The 18,735-nt window shown below is 41.8% G+C and overlaps 1 non-coding gene across 1 annotated transcript; it reads right to left on the reverse strand.

The window, feature by feature from the left end:
• Positions 1-1,122: 1,122 nt before the first annotated feature.
• Positions 1,123-1,229, reverse strand: LOC131244736 (small nucleolar RNA R71). The gene has a single exon (XR_009170512.1). It is a non-coding gene; the product is annotated as a small nucleolar RNA R71 (small nucleolar RNA).
• Positions 1,230-18,735: the final 17,506 nt, after the last annotated feature.

Raw genomic sequence — 18,735 nt, forward strand, 5'->3', positions numbered from 1 at the left:
CTCTAATTTTTCTGTTTTTAGAATTAGGGCTTAAATCTTAGAAATTCTCTAATCCTAATATTTTTCTATTTTTTTTTAGGAAGTAGTTTATTTTTAGAAACTTTCCTCTTTTATTTTTTATTTTTACTTTCTAATTTTAACTCTTTTAGAATCTAACTTTGTTTCCTAATTTACTTTTAGAAATTTTTCTACTTGTAGAATTTTTGTTTAGAAACTAACCTTCTTATTTTTGTAGGCCTTTAAGATAGAAATTTCTAATTCGGTAAGCTCCTTCCCTACTTTCTATTTTTCAGTTCTCTTTTAGTAATTTATTTTCTAGTTTAGGACTTTCCTAATTTATTTTAGAAATTTCCACTTTCTTTTAGGAATTCCTTCTTTTAGAAATCAGTTCACTGCTATCTTTCTTTTAAAGGATTGTTCTTCTCCTTTTTAGAATCTAACTTATTTTGTTTTATTTTGCAGGTCTTCAACTTAGGGCCTTCAATTTGGTAACTTCTTTCCAACCCTCTCTCTCTTTCTACATTTTCTTTTCATTCGAATTTGATTGAGGACTGCGAGTGTTTCATGCCCAAGTGGGCCCGTGACAACACTCAACGTCTCTTGACTGAAGGAGGATTGGTTGAGGGGTTGACTATCCATCGCAGGACTAGACACCGCTCGAAATCCCCTGAGTTAACTGAAGTTATGGCTGAAGACCAACCTCCTCTACTTCCAACCAAGGTGGAGGATACCCAAGATGAGAACGAGGTGCATCAGGCACCCCCGCCTCATACTTTACGAGATTATCTACAACCGGCGGGAGTGAGTATGCCCTCATGTATGATTTTTCCTGAAAACACGGGACAAATGGACATCAAGCCAGGAGTTATCCAACTCCTTCCTAAATTCCATGGACTTGAATCAGAGAGTCCATATTTACATTTGAAAGAGTTCGATGAGATTATAGCTACATTATGTTTTCCTAATGTATCTGAGGATACAATTAGGCTGAAACTCTTCCCTTTTTCCTTAAAAGAGAAAGCTAAGACGTGGTTACATTCACTGCGTCCTAGATCCATTGGCACATGGAACGACATGCAGAGGGAATTCATAAAAAAATTCTTCCCACATCATAAAACGATTACCCTCAGAAAAGCAATCATGAACTTTGCCCAAAAGGAAGATGAAGCATTCTTCCAATGTTGGGAAAGGTTCAAAGATTTGGTCAGTTCATGCCCACAACACGGATTTGAAACGTGGCGCATTACAAATTTTTTCTATGATGGACTGACATCTTCTATGCGCCAAATGGTCGAGACAATGTGTAATGGAGAGTTCATTAATAAAGATGTTGACGAGGTATGGGATTACCTCGATAGTCTTGCTGAAAAAAAACAATCATGGGACTATTATCCAACGTCGAACACCACGTCTAGGCCAAATCAATTAAAGGAGAAAGGTGGATTATATCTCTTGAAAGAAGAGGATGATCTCAAGTGTAAAGTGACTACGCTCATAAGGAAAGTTGAGGCCATGGAAGGAAAGAAGGATAAGGTGAATGAAATTGTTTGCGGCATCTGTGATTGCAACATTCATACAACTGAAAATTGTCCTACAATACCCGCCTTTCGAGGAGTGTTGAATGAACAAGCTAATGCCATAAACAACTATCAAAGACCTTTTACTGGACCTAACTCAAATACATACAATCCTGGTTGGAAAAATCATCTAAACTTTAGTTAGAGAAATGGACAAACGGCTACTCCTCCAGGTTTCTTCAATCAAAATCCAAATCAAGTGAAATCTCAAGAGGAACTGGTTCAAAATTCCATACAAGAGCTGGCTCAGGTAATGCGGGGAATTACAGATTTTATGCAAAAGATAGATTCTCGTATGACGGTTATAGAAAAGGGGATGCTTCTTGCACAACCTCTCCTCAATCCTAAACCGCAGCTCTTCAAATCAGATGGGGCATGCTAAATCCATCACCACTCTTAGGAGTGGAAAGATCATTGATAAAACTCTTCCGGTTAGGCCCAAAAAGCCTTAAGACAAGAAAAGGACAATAATGATGGATCGAGTGATGCCCCACAAAAATTAGAACCGGAACTTCTAGAAAAGCCAGTTGCTACGTTCCCCCAACGGTTGGTCTCACCAAAACCTCTCTCTAACTCTCAGGATATCCTAAAGGTGTTGAAACAAGTGAAAGTCAACATTCCTCTACTTGATGTCGTGAAACAGATTCCTTCATATGCCAAATTTCTGAAAGACTTATGCACGACCAAAAGACGGCAAAGTATTCAAAAAAAAGTTTTCTTGACTGAGAAAGTGAGTGCTATCCTAAAGCAAGACGTGCCACAGAAATTCAAAGATCCCGGTAGCCCAACCATATTATGCGTAATCGGGAATCATCGAATTGATCACGCACTTCTTAACTTAGGAGCGAGCGTCAATCTGATTCCCTACTCGGTATACAAATAGTTAGGTTTGGGTGAATTAAAACCCACCCTAACCACACTACAACTTGCTGATCGCTTTGTTCGTGTACCAAGAGGGATAATCGAGGATGTGTTGGTCCAAGTTGATAGATTTTACTACCCTGTAGATTTTATCATCCTGGACACCGAACCCATCAATAACATAAGCACTCAGATCCCCGTCATTCTTGGCCGCCCATTCCTTGCCACTTCAAATGCAATTATCAACTACAGGAATGGTGTCATGACTGTCTTTTGGGAATATGACATTAGAGTCAAACATCTTTTTCAATAACGGCAGAAACTTAGAGGAGGATGACGATTTTCACGACATTAACATGGTTGACTCTTTCGTGGAAGATACGACACCTCTAACCTTATCCTCCGACCATCTAGAGACGTGTCTGGCCCACTCCCATGACTTTGATGATGACATGATTAGGGAGACGTGCACCTTACTTGATACTGCACCGGTACTTGAAGTTAACCGGTGGAGGCCACAATTTGAAGAATTGCCACAAACCGATGTAGTGCCTCTACCGTCTAACCTCAAGCCGCCGAAGCTTGACCTAAAACCTTTGCCCTCTGATTTGAAATATGCCTATTTAGGTCAAGATGAGACATACCCGGTGGTGATCTCTACCCACCTAGAGAAAGAACAGGAGAGTATTCTCATATCTACACTCATTGAACATAAAGGAGCCCTGGGATGGACGATAGCGGACCTCAAGGGAATCGATCCCTCGATTTGTACTCACCGCATATATCTTGAAGATAATGTAAAAATCGCTCGGCAACCACAACGTAGACTAAATCCAAACATGAAGGAAGTGGTTAAGGCCGAAGTTCTTAAACTATTAGAAATGGGTATTATATACCCTATATCTGATAGTCAATGGGTGAGTCCAACTCAAGTGGTCCCTAAGAAGTCCGGAATCACCATCGTAGCCATTGCTAATAATGAACTCGTGCCAACTAGAGTCACTACTAGTTAGAGAATGTGCATTGACTACAGGAAGTTGAATACCGTCACAAGGAAAGACCACTTTCCTTTACCATTCATTGATCAGATCCTAAAAAGGTTAGCTGGTCATTCCTATTACAGTTTCCTTGACAGGTATTCGGGCTACAACCAGATAGAGATGGCCCCTGAAGACCAGGAAAAGACCACATTTACATGTCCCTACGGCACCTTTACCTATCGAAGGATGTCATTCGGATTATGTAATGCCCCTGCCAACTTTCAGCAATGTATGCTTAGTATCTTTTCTGATATGGTAGGGCAATATCTAGAGGTCTTCATGGACGATTTCTCTGTTTACGGTCCATCTTTCAGCAAGTGCTTGGAAAGTCTTAAATGTGTGCTGAAAAGATGTGAAGAAAAGAACTTGGTACTTAATTGGGAGAAGTGCCATTTCATGGTTCAGAAGGGAATTGTCCTTGGGCATATCATCTCGTCTAAAGGAATCGAGGTAGATAAGGCAAAAATCGATCTTATCTTTAACATACCTCTACCCAAGAACATCAGAGACGTGCGATCCTTCTTAGGACACGCAGGATTTTACAAGTGATTCATAAAGGACTTTAGTCTCCTCTCTCGTCCTTTATGTAATCTCCTTCAAAAGGATGCTCCATACGAGTGGACTGAGCAATGCCAGGAAGCTTTCACCAAGCTTAAGGGCATGTTAACCACTGCACCTATCATGTAGCCACCCGACTGGAGCCTTCCTTTTGAGCTTATGTGCAACGCTTCTAATTATGCTCTTGGGGCGGTCCTAGGCCAGAGAAAAGATAAGAGGCCCTACGTCATTCATTACGCAAGTAGAACTTTAAATTTTGCCCAGGTGAACTACTCGACTACGGAAAAGGAACTCTTAGCTGCAGTGTTCGCCTTAGACAAATTTAGGTCCTACTTAATTGGATCCAAGATCATTATCTACACAGATCATGCGGCACTTAAGTATCTTCTTTCTAAGAATGATTCTAAGCCCCACCTGATACGATGGATCCTTCTACTCCAAGAATTTGATTTGAAAATTAAAGATAAAAGGGAGTAGAAAATGTTGTGGTCGATCATCTGTCTTGCCTTAATAACTCTGATTCCCCTGAGACGACCCATATCAACGACATGTTCCCTGATGAACAACTGTTCAGAGTCTCCCATTCTCCTTGGTTCGCTGATATTGCTAATTATCTTGCCACAAGTTCCATACCGACTGTAACGACCTTGGAATTTTTGTGCTAATCTTTCCTTAAGTAGTTGTTTTTGGGGTAATTAGCGCTTTACTTGATTGCTTGTGAAATTCGCATCAATCACTTTAAATTGTATCTGCATGGCTCTAAACGTGTAGATTAGTGAGCGCTACGTTACTCTGGAATCTGGGATCCATCGCTAAATCCAGTTGTTCTGGGGATTTTTTGGAAGATCTGGATCAGACCTAGACCGCGCGTCGAAAGTCCGATGGCGATGATCTTAGGCTGTTGCGGTCACTGAGTTGGGCTTGGTCTTCACCTCAAAAATCAAGTCGATCTGATGTTCTGGGTCGATTTGGTTGAGTTCGGAGTGAAGAGTGTGAGAACGGTTGGAATTTAATAAGTTTTTTATGAAATCTGAGTCATGTCGCTTGCGCGACGATTTTAAGCTATCTGACCGTTGGATTCTGACCCAATTTCACCCTCTGATCAGAGAAGATAGCCCAGGCAGGTCATGGTGCTTGTGGACCTGATCGAGTTTCTGTGACCGTTGAATTGAGTGTGGTCCGCCACGGTTGATCTGAAGAGTCGGTCGGTACGAAAACTCAGCCTGACCTAGATCCATGGTCAGTGAGCTTAAGTCCGACCTTTCGTGGTTATAGGCCCACCAGAAGTGCTTCGTTGGATCGAGAAAGGCGTACTTTGGTTATAACCTAAGTATACCTTGACCCTGGGGTTATTTCCATCATTTTAAGGTCTATATATAGTCCTTAAACCCTAGCTCTCATTTCCATACGAATTTCTCTAACCCTAGCTTGGAAAGAGAGTGGAAAAGAGAGAGGAAGTGAGAGAGATTAGTTGGTGAATCATCTTGATTCTTCCTTGTTCTTCTTCACCTTTGAATCTTCACTTTGAATCGTTCCTTTGGCGATTCTGAGTTCTTTTGGGGTAAGTTAACCTAACCCTAACCTGTGTTAGAGCTTAGACTAGACTTGGTGTTGTTGTATCTCATTTCTATCCTTATTTTAGGGTATTCTTGCGCCGTTGACGAAGACAACTCGTCTAAATCAGTTCGGCGGTTCTTTCTTTGCTTAAGGTGCGGACTTTAAGTGTATAGGTTATGGTTTTCAAGGCTTTCAATCCCAGTTAGTGATTTATTCTTGTTATGGATGAGATTTCACATGTCAAATGTTATGTTTACATTGCTTTCCTGATATGCATGTGCTATATTGAGATTTGTGTATTCTAAGTGTATTTATAAAGTACCGTATACGTATAAAATACGCACTTGTGCTTGCCATGATTATTGGTCATGTATGTATGCTAGATGCATGTATGACAACTCCTTGGTAAAGGGAATTGCCTAAGTGCATGTATTCCAACATACGTCATGTATGTTGTTCCTTGTATGCTAAGTGTTTGTAGAAATGCATGAATGATCTACGTGTAACTGATTACACTAAATGCAGGCGTTGAGAAGTGGTTCTCAATACTTCTATGGATGCGCATGATTTCCTTTATGCATTTACATTCCAAGTTATTTAAATTCAAGCATTCCTATGCTTACATTTATGTTAAGTTGATATTCTTCAGATGTGTATGCACCATGATTTGAGTGGTTGTTCCATTACTGTTTTACATTCCATATGAATATCTGTAGTAGTGTAATGTATTTGGGACTATGCCTTAGTCCAGGAAATCGGTAATTGACCCTATGGTCGTGGTTGAGATTGCTTTCGCCACGTGAGACGCATTAGACGAACCCGAGTCGTATTAGAGTTGTCGGCAGTGGTTCGACCACGCGGAGTGTTTGCGCACTCCATGTCGTTCAATTCAACGTGCGCTCGTGCTAGTCGAGTTCGTCAAGTAACCCGATTGTCCGATGTATGTTAACCATGTATGGACGCTACTGCTTGAATCTAGGGTACCGAACTTACCAGTGAAATCCTAATAACCATGGTACCTGATCCGCTAAGACTCATGAGCCGGACATGGTGGTATGGGACACCGTGGTCGAGCTGTCGGCCTACGCTGGGGTGACGAGCCTCCCCGTAGTGACCAGTGAGCAACTTAATCTCGTGAGCCGATTATGGTGGTATGGGACACCATATTCGTGCTGTCGGCCTACATTGATTGGTGACGAGCCCTTTGTAGTGACCTCGAGCATACCTGGATACCGCAAGGAGGTGACGAGCCGATCTGTGGTAGTAAGGGCATGAAAGGCGTACATTGATTGGTGACGAGCCCTTTGCTACGACCTCAACTATATGATCGTATGAGATATCTAGGATTGACGACCCTAGTATGGATTACTGTTTGGATGGTGATATGAGGAAGGTACCTTAGCTTCCCAATCCTGTTGTGTGAAATGGACTAATAACAACTTGGTAATCATAACCATGCACCGCATTTGCATGTGCTTTGTAGATGTGGCGCACTTTGAGGCGATGTCATGCGTAACATAAGATGAAGACGCTGAGGGTGTACGTGTGAGGGCACGCATCATATTGCATTCATACCTGCATTAATAAGAGTACTTAGGCTTTATTTAAGTGTTCTGCTTTATCATTACTGTTTGATTGAACTGATAGCATGTTAACCAGTGCCTTATTGTTCCACTGAGTTGATCACTCACTCCCACGTTTCTGGGGCGGTGTTACACACCCACCAGACTCTGTCTTAGGCCCTGATGTTGCAGATGTGGATGCGACGTCTGAGGCAGAGCGGGAGCTAGATGACGACGAGGCTGCCTTCTCCTATATGCAGTTTTCAGACGGGTTCTAGCGAGCCTCGGTCTGTTGCGCGGGATCTATGGGATTACTATTTTGGGAACTGAAATGATGTAACTTGTACTTATAATTTTGATAAATAACACTTTTACACGATCTGGTTGTATATGTAATTCAGGGACTTACACTTGTACACATATTTTACTATAAGTCTTCCGCTTGCTTTATTCACTTATCCCTGAATCATATCTGCATTTTGGCTTAATCTATCCCATGTTTATGTGCTAATACAGTCAACATACATCATTCATTAATTATGTTGCATAAGTGATGTTTTGGAACTCGGGAGCTGAGTTATGCTCGACCCCCGAATTTCAGGGCGTTACACCGACACAGTGGACTGCGCAAGATAAGAAGAAATTCTTCACCGAGGTGCGTAACTTTTTCTGGGATGATCCTTATTTATTTAAATATTGCCCAGACCAAATCCTAAGGAGATGTGTACCAGACGATGAGCATCAGAGCGTCATCTCCTTCTGTCACTCACAGGCCTGTGGTGGTCACTTTTCTGCTAAAAAGACCACGGCCAAGATTCTGCAGTGTGGCTTTTACTGGCCCACTATGTTTAGGGACACTCATGAGTTTTGCAAAGCTTGTAAGCGTTGTCGAAAATTGGGAGCATTGTCCCGTCGAAATATGATGCCTTTGAATCCCATCCTTATCATTGAAGCATTTGATTGCTGGGGCATCGATTTCATGGGACCATTCCCCCAATCGTTTGGAAATCTGTACATTTTGCTCGCTGTGGATTATGTCACTAAATGGGTCGAAGCGATTCCGTGTCGAACTAATGACCATCGCACGGTCATTAAATTTCTAAAAGAAAGCATCCTTTCTCGATTCGGAACGCCTCGAGCCATCATTAGTGATGGGGGCTCATACTTTTGTAATAGATCATTCGAGAGCTTAATGAAGAAATGCAGTATCTCACATAAGGTGAGTACCCCGTACCACCCACAGACAAGTGGGCAAGCCGAGATTTCTAATAGGGAAATTAAACACATCTTGGAGAAGACGGTCAACCTTGATCCTATGGATTGGTCAATTCGATTGACCGATGCCTTATGGGCATACTGTACTACATTTAAAACCCCTATTGGAATGTCTCCCTTTAGACTTGTTTATGGGAAGGCTTGTCACTTGCTTGTGGAGCTAGAACATAAAGGTACTGGGCGATCAAAAATCTTAATTTCAATCTGGACAACGCTGGCTCACTACGCAAACTTCAATTGAATGAACTTGAGGAAATCCAGAATAATGCGTACGATAATTCGAGAATTTATAAGGACAAGATGAAAGCATTTCATGACCAATACATTTTGCGAAAATCATTCACGCCTGGTCAGAAGGTCCTTTTGTACAATTCTCGATTACATCTCTTTCCGGGTAAGCTTCAATCTCGCTGGACCGGCCCTTACATTGTTGTTACTGTTTTTCCACATGGGGTCGTTGAGATAAGAGATCCCGACAATGGCAAGGAGTTTAAAGTCAATGGACATCGATTGAAACCATTTGTCGAGAAATTTGATTCAGAGGACATGTCCCTGCCCCTGACTGCTCCTGTTTACCAGGATTGATCTCCTAGTCTGATGGAGGTACAGGTAAGTTTATCGCTTTCATAGGACTAGGGTAGTTGCTTTATTTATCTGGCTGAAGACGGTAAACTTAGCGCTCCTGGGAGGCAACCCAGCTCTTTATTTCATTAGTTAGTTCAATGTTTGTGGGTAACATTACTGCAAACCCTCACGAGACTACAACTCATCCACTAGGGGCAACCTAGGGGTTTAAAAGCTTGTTGCATATGCTAAATGCAATTGAGAGCACCTGTGAAAGTGGTATAGGTAGGATTTTGTCTTTACTTTTGTTGGTTTCTCTCTTGTACTAACCCCCTTTTACGTAAATAGCTATGGAAAGCCTCTTGATTCTTTCAGGTATTATCTTCCCATCACTTCTCATTTACTTATTTTGTCCCATGTGCATTGCATGCTTATTTCTTTTACATTGAGGACAATGTAGATTTTAGGTTGGGGGTGGGAGATTAGGTTTCCTAATCAGTATTTTCTTAGTCTTGAGCAGATCTTGTGAAAATTTTTAAATTTTTCTAGAATTTCGTATGAATTTAAAGCGATTTTGACGGCCATCTTGGATTTAGAATTACAAGATAAGTGATGTTGAAATTTATGACTATTGGATTCAACTATTTGTTAGATTTCATAGTTAAGTTAGAACTATTAATCCATGATTAGAAATTTTAAACATTGATTGAATCATAATTCTACATGTCACATCTCGCTTACACATTAAGGTTTCATTCGATATTGAAGGATTAATTTGGTGATCACTAAGCGTGAAAGGAACCAATCTGAGAAATTGAAAAGATTGGGCAAATGGTTTTCACCATAGGTTTGCTCCCTACAGGTGAAGGTTTGATTCTCCAAGATTGACATTCATAAACTTTTTGGCGACCGGTCTTTACCATAGGTTTGCTCCCTATAGGTGTAGATTCGATTCTCCTCCTTGGCTGTACTTTAAAAAAAAAGTTGACATAGTGTGAAAATCATCAAAAGCTGGAAGAATGAATCAAGCTTTGGTTTAGGTGTTGGTTACCATGAATTCTCTTGTGGTTACCAATGATATCCTGAAACAGAGAAGTGAATTTTAATGATGTTAAGCCGAGATTACAGTATACACTCATGGAACTCAATATTTAGAATCGTTCTAATTAATGGATTAATATTTGAGCTTGATTATGAAGTACCATGAGCTTGATTCCAGGAGAAAGTAATGCCAACATTCATGAATCTTAGAATTCGAGTATCTGAATTGTTTTTCATAAATCTCTTGAGTTTGTAGAAATTGTCCTGTAATTCTCAATTTATTTTTCTCATACCTTGCTCGGGACTAGCAAGATGCTGGTTGGGGGTTGTGTTGAGGGTCAAATATTGCATATTAGACCCTGTTATTGCCTGGATTTTCAAACATAGTATTGTTTAATGGCCTGATTTAATCATGTTTGTGATGCAGGGCATATTCACGAGCTTGGACTGGAAAAGGGTACTAAAGCATGGATTTAACAGCCTGAAGTCATCAAGGCAAGCGACGACCCTAGGAGACCAAGATCGACAGATTTGCATGCCAGGGATCCAAGAAAATCGAGGAATTGAAGCTCAAGTGGCCTGAAAAGTGTCCAGAATGCAAGATCATATGGTTCCCACCATCTGATCAGTTCGAAACTCCATACGTGGCCTAAGGACTAAAAAATAACCGTACATGTCAAATTTTAGCCATTGGATCCCTCTGCAAGTGGCCCAATGCTTAGAGCAGCCCATAAACCATTGATTTTGGGCCCACCTGAGATCTGGATATGCCTAAAATTTGGTCTCAACCCATTATCAGAGGAGACAAAATTGATGAACGGAGCGGATTTTCGGGATCCATCATCATGAACTCCAAAAAAGTTGGACGTGCGTATAGTGTACAAGCACGTGAGCTGCACCGGACCAGCCGGTCTGGTCAAACCTGACTGCGACCCGTCTCCCTCTCTCTTCTGCGAAAGAACGGACAGCGTCTTTACGTTGTCCGTCCATTTTTCGTTAGTGGGCCCCACACAGCAGTTATTCAAAGGATCTGAACCGTTCATGAGACTCACACCGCCAATCTCTGTCAGGCCTAGGTGGATAAAAATTAAAAAGACTCCGGAGATCCGTTTTTTATCATTAAAATGGACGATAGACGGTGGAAGAGAAACATTGGTGGACCACACCAAAACTCGATAAAAACTAGCCTATTCTGACCGAAAAATCGAGAAAAATCCGGTAGACGGCTTGGATTGATCATTTGAAGCTTATCGTGGACCCCACCATCAGATAGCGTACGTGCATAACGCACTCTGTTTCGCAGTCGGACGCTGTCCGGCTTTCGCGGCGAGTTGTGCGCTCGTGGGGGCGATCGGACGGCTGATTTGAACCGTTCATCATGTAGTTCTGTCAAAACACCCCCAGAGGACACTGTCCTTTTGGAAAGAAAGCAAAGAAGAAGAAGAATGGAGACGCCGAACTCCTGACTGCGTGAGGTATCTCGCAGCAGAGGGCGTGCATGGAGTCTCCAGCTTCCGCAGCCTAATTCTTTCAGGACTCAACAGCAGTTCCGTGAGGAGCATTAAAGGAGGTCGTGGCTGGAAAAGAGGGAGCTTGGGTTGGGACGGAAGAAAGGAAGAAAGAGAGAGTGAGGCAGCGTGGAAAGGAGGACGTGAAGCTATTTTTTTTAGCTGGTTTTTTTCCTTTCCCTCTTGTTCTTTTATTTCTTTTTTTTTCTATTATCACTTGCTTTGGTTAGCCCAATCATGTGTGGCTAAACCTCTTAGCTAGGGCTAAGAGGTGAAGCTTGTATTGAGATGGGAGACTTTATTTAATTATTTAATTGTGAATTAAACTTGATTGTGGTTTAATTATTAAAGGAATATTTTCTCAGTCTTTAATGGTCTGTTGTGACTGAAATTATAATGGGTTTGCAATGGCTTTGAGTATTTCTTTCCCCTTTTTATGTTATGAAGTCAGGAAGCCCTGTTGTTCATCATTGTTCCATGGGCATGGTAGGATAATAGTACCCTTCCCGATTTTCATGCACTGTTGATTGGTTGGTAATTAGTTTAACCCTGTTGTTCGCTTTGTCGGTTGGGCATGGTTAGATGATGGAATCCATCCTAATTCATATACCTTTCATCTCTTGAAAACCAGATCAAGTAAGTTCAACTTAATCCCATAATCCTCGACGCAGGCATAAGATCTCCCTGATCTCTACAAGTGGATCCTCTGAATCCCTAGTTTCCCTTCCTTAAATTGTTTAAAGTTTTAGATAATTATTCCACAATTATTTCTGAAATTCTATTTGATTTAGATTGCATCTTAGGCTAGTTCTATTTCTCTCTAGTTTCAGGAAACGTACAAGTTTCAGTCCCTGTAGATTCGACCTCGGTCTTACCGAGTTTATTACTACATCACAACCCTATACTTGGGGAGTGAACAATGTACATCAATCATATATTCTCAATCAATAATCATGGCAAGCACAAATCTTAATTCCATATTGATTCATTTTAACAAACACATGGAATGCATTAAAATTAACATAGTTTACATATGTGTAATATACGGAAAACATCGTATCTAAGTACATGTGATAGCAATCAAGTCAGTCATAAACCATTAACTGACATTGAAAGCCTTGAAAATCATAACCTAAATATTTATAGTCCATACCTTCCATCGGTAAACTCGTATCGAACTCAGTTCGAACACTATGCCTTTGTCTATGGCACAATGACAACCTATAGCATGAAATAGGTTAACTATTTCACCAATCTACCTATTTGGGTACCTAAGACAGATTAGAGTTAGGATTTCTTACCCAAAAATGGAGTCAAAATTGCCAGTATAGCGATATGGATAGGATGATTTGGGACATGGAGCGGCAGGAACGAATCCCAGCAACTATCTCTCACTCTCTCTCTCTTCTCCTCACTTTCTCCTTCTCTTTTATCTCTTCTCTCTCCTGGGGTTTGGAAATTCATATGGAATGAGAGAGGGGTGGGTTAAGGCCCTTATATAGGGCCATAACTGCTGACAATGGCCGCAGGGTCATGGTATACTTAGGTTATAGCCAAAGAGTGGCTGTTTCGGTCCAACAGAGCTCATATGGAGGCCCATTTTCTGTATACGCTCTAGAGAAAGTTCCTTGACAGTGGATTTATGCTAAGTTAAAGTTTCAGTCCGATCGAATTTACGGATCGACCGCGGAGGACCAGTTTCAGTTCAACGGTCATCGTCATTCGATCAGGGCCACAAGTACACTAACCTATGTTGGAAAATTTCTCTGATCCGAGGGTGTAATTGGGTAAGAATCTGATGGTCTGAAACCTTAAATTTGGCCTGCAAGTAAACGGCCCAATTCACTCAAGTTTGAGTTCATTTTCTAAAGATATTCATGTTTCTCACACACTTCGCTCCGGGCTCAAGTTGTGCGTTTCTGAATACTATTTGGACTTGATTTCTGAGATAGTTGTCAAGCCCAGTAAGGTGGTCATAATCATATAGTTTCGCGGTAATCGGACTTTCGACGCGTGGTTTAGGTCTAATACGGAGTTCCATGATGCTCCCGAGAGCAATTGGGTTTTGAGATTGATCTTACATTTTTAAGAAATGTTAGGTTAGCGATTCTACTGGATTTGGGTCTTACAGTTTGTATAGAAAGTGATTCAAGCTAATTCACCGATTAATTTAATTTAGTACTTAATTAATTTTCATCTAATTGTTAAAGGATTCGGTCCTTAGTGATTTCTGCCTAAGGTGATACTCGGGTCTTTGTACGGATTTTTCCGAGACGTTACATGGTGTGGATGAAACAAATACATCATGGTGGCCCCTGTACATCACCGTCCAAACAGATGGACGGTGCAGATGACAAATAGAACAGGTGGGCTCCACGGATCTTACTGACGTTAATCACACCAGCTATTTGCTGGTGTGATGTACACCAGCCAATCTGTTATCTCATCAAGTGGGTCCCACGTGGGGCCCACCACATCTGATATATATATATATATATATATATATATATATATATATATATATATAAACAACATTTGCAACCTGCCCACCTCCAGCGACCACCATCCATTAGACTGGACGGTGTGGATGCAAGACACATGCATCACGGTGTAGTCCACGGAATCTGATGATGTCAATATAACAGCCATCTGGCTGTGCTGATGACCCACCAGCAGATGAATGGTCTGGATTTAACTCATACTGCATGATCAGACCCCTTTGAACTTGCTGACATCATGCAGTGGGACCCACTACGGGACGTGTGGATTCAAATACATCAAGGTGTGTCCAGCACTGTCCCACGTGCTGGACGGTGCATGCACGGTAGGTGAGTCCCATGTGTGGCTCACCTGCTTGTATGAAGCTGGAATTTGTGGTTTCCTTCATCTAGGCATGTCTAGGATGGACGGTCAAGATCAAATACACCTAAATCAAGGTGGATCCCCACCGTCCGTTGCTGAACGGTTGGATGCATGGATAGAAAACATACATCAGGTGGGCCCATGGCTTACACGACATGGATCAAGTGGGACTCACTCCATCACAAAAAAATGGAGAGAGAGAGATTGGAATAGCGGAGGGACCCTGCCACTATGGGTCCCTCTTTGATACAAATCATACATCAAAATGGGTCCCACCACATATGTTGGCCCTAAATCAAAAGAAAAGGTACTATGAACACTCACCTTTGATCTCCACTTCCTTCTTCTGCCTATAGCCTCTAGAGCTCTAAGGGAACGATTTCAACAGTCGAGATGATTTTTGGATGGTGGAGATGGGAGGTAAGAAGGTGGGCCACACTAGCTTCTCTCATGGAAGCTTGGACGTGGGTTGCTTGGAGAATGAGGGAGAGAGATGAGAGAGAGAGGTGTAAGAGAGAGAGAGAGATAGGTGTGAGTGATGGAGTGATGGGGAGTGAGTGATGTGTGTACTTGACTAGGTATGGGTTGTAAGAGAGAGAGAGTTGACTTTGGGGAGGGTGATTGTGATGGGAGTGATGGGACGTGTACTTGACATTTGATGTGATGGATTCTTTTAGGATTGGAAAGTGCGGTGTTTTCCTCGAACTGAGCATGGGCCCACATCTCCTGGCCTGGGTATCACCTCGACACGTAATACACAACGTTGGAACCACGGCAATGGCGTGGTCGCAAGGGTATAAGTTTCGAGACGATCCGACTCTGGAATACGGGATACAACTCAGGATCGTGCGCAAACACCGGTTACAGATTGCGGGTCGCTGAAATTTAACCTGGAGGACCGCAGAAGCCTAAGGAATGGTACGGGATAGGATACGGGTCTCATACCCATTGTGATGTATATGAGGCCTTTGTCATAAGGCCCATTGTGATGTATATGAGGCCCTTATGATGAGGCCCATTGTGATGTATACGAGGCCCATTGTGTTGTATATAGGAGGCCATGTGTTGAGGCCCATTATGATGGATATGAGGCCCTTGCCATAAGGCCCATTGTGATGTATACGAGGCCCTTGTGATGAGGCTTATTGTGATGTATATGAGGCCCATTGTGATATATATGGGAGGCCATGTGATGAGGCCCGTTGTGATGTGTGAGACCCAAATGTGAGGCCTTATTATGATGTGTGAGTCCACCATGATCTATGTGATAATGTTCATGATGCCCATCCATTTTCTAGCTAGTATAAGGACCATGGACCCCCATTATAGGATAGGTTTGAGGTGGCCACACCTTGGTAGCAATGATGGTTAAATGTCCACATTATAAGCCTCCATAGGGCCCATTATTAAGCCCATTACTTTAGGGACATTGATGGTTAAATGTCCACATTGTAAACCTCCCTAGGCCCATTGTTAGGCCCATTCTTATCTTCCCTTATTAGGCTAACCCAAATCATTGGGCCCCCATTGGAATTAGTATGATCCATCTATCCATATTGGGCTAACCCCAAAATGTTGGCCCCCATTGATGTTATTAGGATTATCCAACCTTAAAGCCCATCTTGTGCTTACTAGGCCCCCATAGAAAGTCCAAGTTTATTATATGATAGGGTGGGTGAGGAAGCCCACTTAATGTACTTAGGCTTATCTACTTAACTCCCTCTTGTTGTATGATTCACCCCATGAGGTCCACCTTCGATGTATGACATATAGACCATCCATTATCTATGGGTGAGGACATCATCACCCCTTGCTGTAGATGGGTGAATATGTGGTATCAGATTTGGTATAACCACAATTTAGAATTAATCTTGATGTTTTGACGAGATCCTTCGTTCCTCCATAGAACCCCCATCATGTGTTTGGTCGGTTATTGTTTATATCTGATAATCATGTTAGTGTACCTAGTCTAGTAGGACACCCTGAGAATATGCTTAATATAGCATTCATGATACATGCCCATACACATCATTTACATGCTTGTTATGAGGAGTGATTGATCATAACATGTGTCGTTGGGCTCGTTATTTTTGGGACTCCTTGAGAGACGGAGTTGCCCCACATGAGCGCACGATATGCAAAGGATTGATGCATGACTGGATAGTATGACTCATGCATCTCGCATTTATGTGATATGATCACTGTATGCCCTAATAACATCAAGGTTGTGGCCTCCACAGGCATAACGTGGATGACAGAATTGGATACCAGAAATACTTGTTCTAGCAATGGGGCATGATGAATGTCCCTGGGTGAAAGTCCCAGAACACTAATAGTACCAAGTGGTTGCTCCAACATCAAAACCGAGTGGATATATGAGTGCCCATGTGCTGAATATCAGGAGATCGCGTCTCCCACTATGTCATGGTCAGTTGGAAGGGGGTGTGACCTTACCCGCCCGGAGAGAAGGGGGTATAGCTAGGTTGAGTTTGTCCGACTCAACGAATGGTTCCGCTATCGACGTGCCGAATAGGTATTGGCAGACTATTGGTCAGGCAGATAGTGAGGTCTCTTACACTCACATTAGACTGCACGCCCGGAGGAGGGGTAGTTAATGTGTAGTGCACTAAACCCCGGTGATTGTCCAGAGAGGAAATGTATTGATATGTGGATCCAGCTAAGGACTGGTGTGCTTGTGTTGCATCTTGCATATGACATTTGGCTGCGTAGGCCTTGCATCGTATAGCCTTGGTATGGCCAACAGTATTCATGCCTTACATCGCATAGCTGATAGCATTCATGGACTTGCGCACACACTTACACCACCCTCTAAGCTTTCTTAAGCTTATGCATGACCGTTGCGTGCAGGTGATGTTAGGATGTAGCAACAATAAGGTAGGAGCGTGTAACTAAGCTTATGAAGTCTTCGTTATCTATATCATATTTCCCTTCATGCCTTATACCCAAAAGTTTTTAATATAGTGGATATGTGGTGATGTTGTTGGTTGTGGGTTATGCTTATGGTTATGTTTCTTTATGAAATTTTATTCTAAAAATCCTCCTTGCAGGATCACAAGATCTGAATCCAGTATATAGGAGCTGGGTGCCAAGAATGGGATGCTATAGAGGCTGTCAGTGCTGGATTCAGCGATTGGGAATTTTGTGAGCCCGGTTTCCGAGTTTGGGGCATGACACGTGGTGTATATGTTGTTTATTTGTGCTATCCATATGGTGGGAACCTTGGCTAACCACCATAATGTAAGGGTTCCATCTGCTTCATCCATTAGGTGGGACATGTTTCAAGAACTGAAAGAGATTCAAATCTCATGTGAACCACTCCATATGAAATAATGCTAATTAAATTGTGTCGTTAAAACCTTTCTAGAGCTTGTCATGATGCATACATAGTTTCTTCAAACGGTTCATCCCTTAAGGTATAGAAATGTATGAATTGATCATCTAAGTTGAACTAGATAAAAATAAAATAAAATAAAATGGTGGCAATCTTAAATTGAAATAAAGTATGAGTTCAAAATTTAGTTAGGGGCCGGAATGACTATCCAATTCACCATGATGATATGGGCCTAGATTTGGGCCTCTTAATAACTATATGTTCTCCTTAACAAAGCCCAAATCAAAACCCATATAAGTGCACCATGAGTACTTAGGTGTGTATTAGACTTAGGGCCACTCAACATGACTGGAATTTGAAGCCCAATATCATGGATATCTTGAATAGTCATTTTAGGTACCTAAACCGCCCAATATCATGTAATGATCAAATCATGTAGTATGCAATTAGATGGTTAGTAGGGCATTCATATGTAAGAAGGGATGTTGGTTGATAAAAAGGAGTAATAACTAAAATCACAATCAAGTAACCTAGTTTAGGAATTATGAGGGCTACAATTTGATTAGCCACAATCAAGCAAGTAGAGAAAAGTACTTCTTAGTCTAAAGTTCTAAGCTACGAGGCCTTAAGTTGACAGCACCACATAGGGATTGGCTACCCAGGTACACGACTCTTTAGTAATCTTGCACCCTGCATAGCGGCATACTTGAGTTCTAATTATCCTTGTGTCCCTTGTCATTAATAACACCATGCATTCCATCACATGATATATGATGAGAATTAGTATCCTAATTCTCTACAACACCATGGATTGACCATATTATGATAAGGATGATGATATTGAATCATAGGACACTGGAAATATGAAAATAGTAGGGGATGATATGCCCCTTGGGTTGAGAGACCCTAAAACCCAATGGTACTTAGGGATGCCTCACCGTTGGGTCAGGTGGACACATTGGCCATGGATTTGACTCC

Source organism: Magnolia sinica, chromosome 4, assembly GCF_029962835.1.
Source record: "Magnolia sinica isolate HGM2019 chromosome 4, MsV1, whole genome shotgun sequence".
Lineage (NCBI taxonomy): Eukaryota > Viridiplantae > Streptophyta > Magnoliopsida > Magnoliales > Magnoliaceae > Magnolia > Magnolia sinica.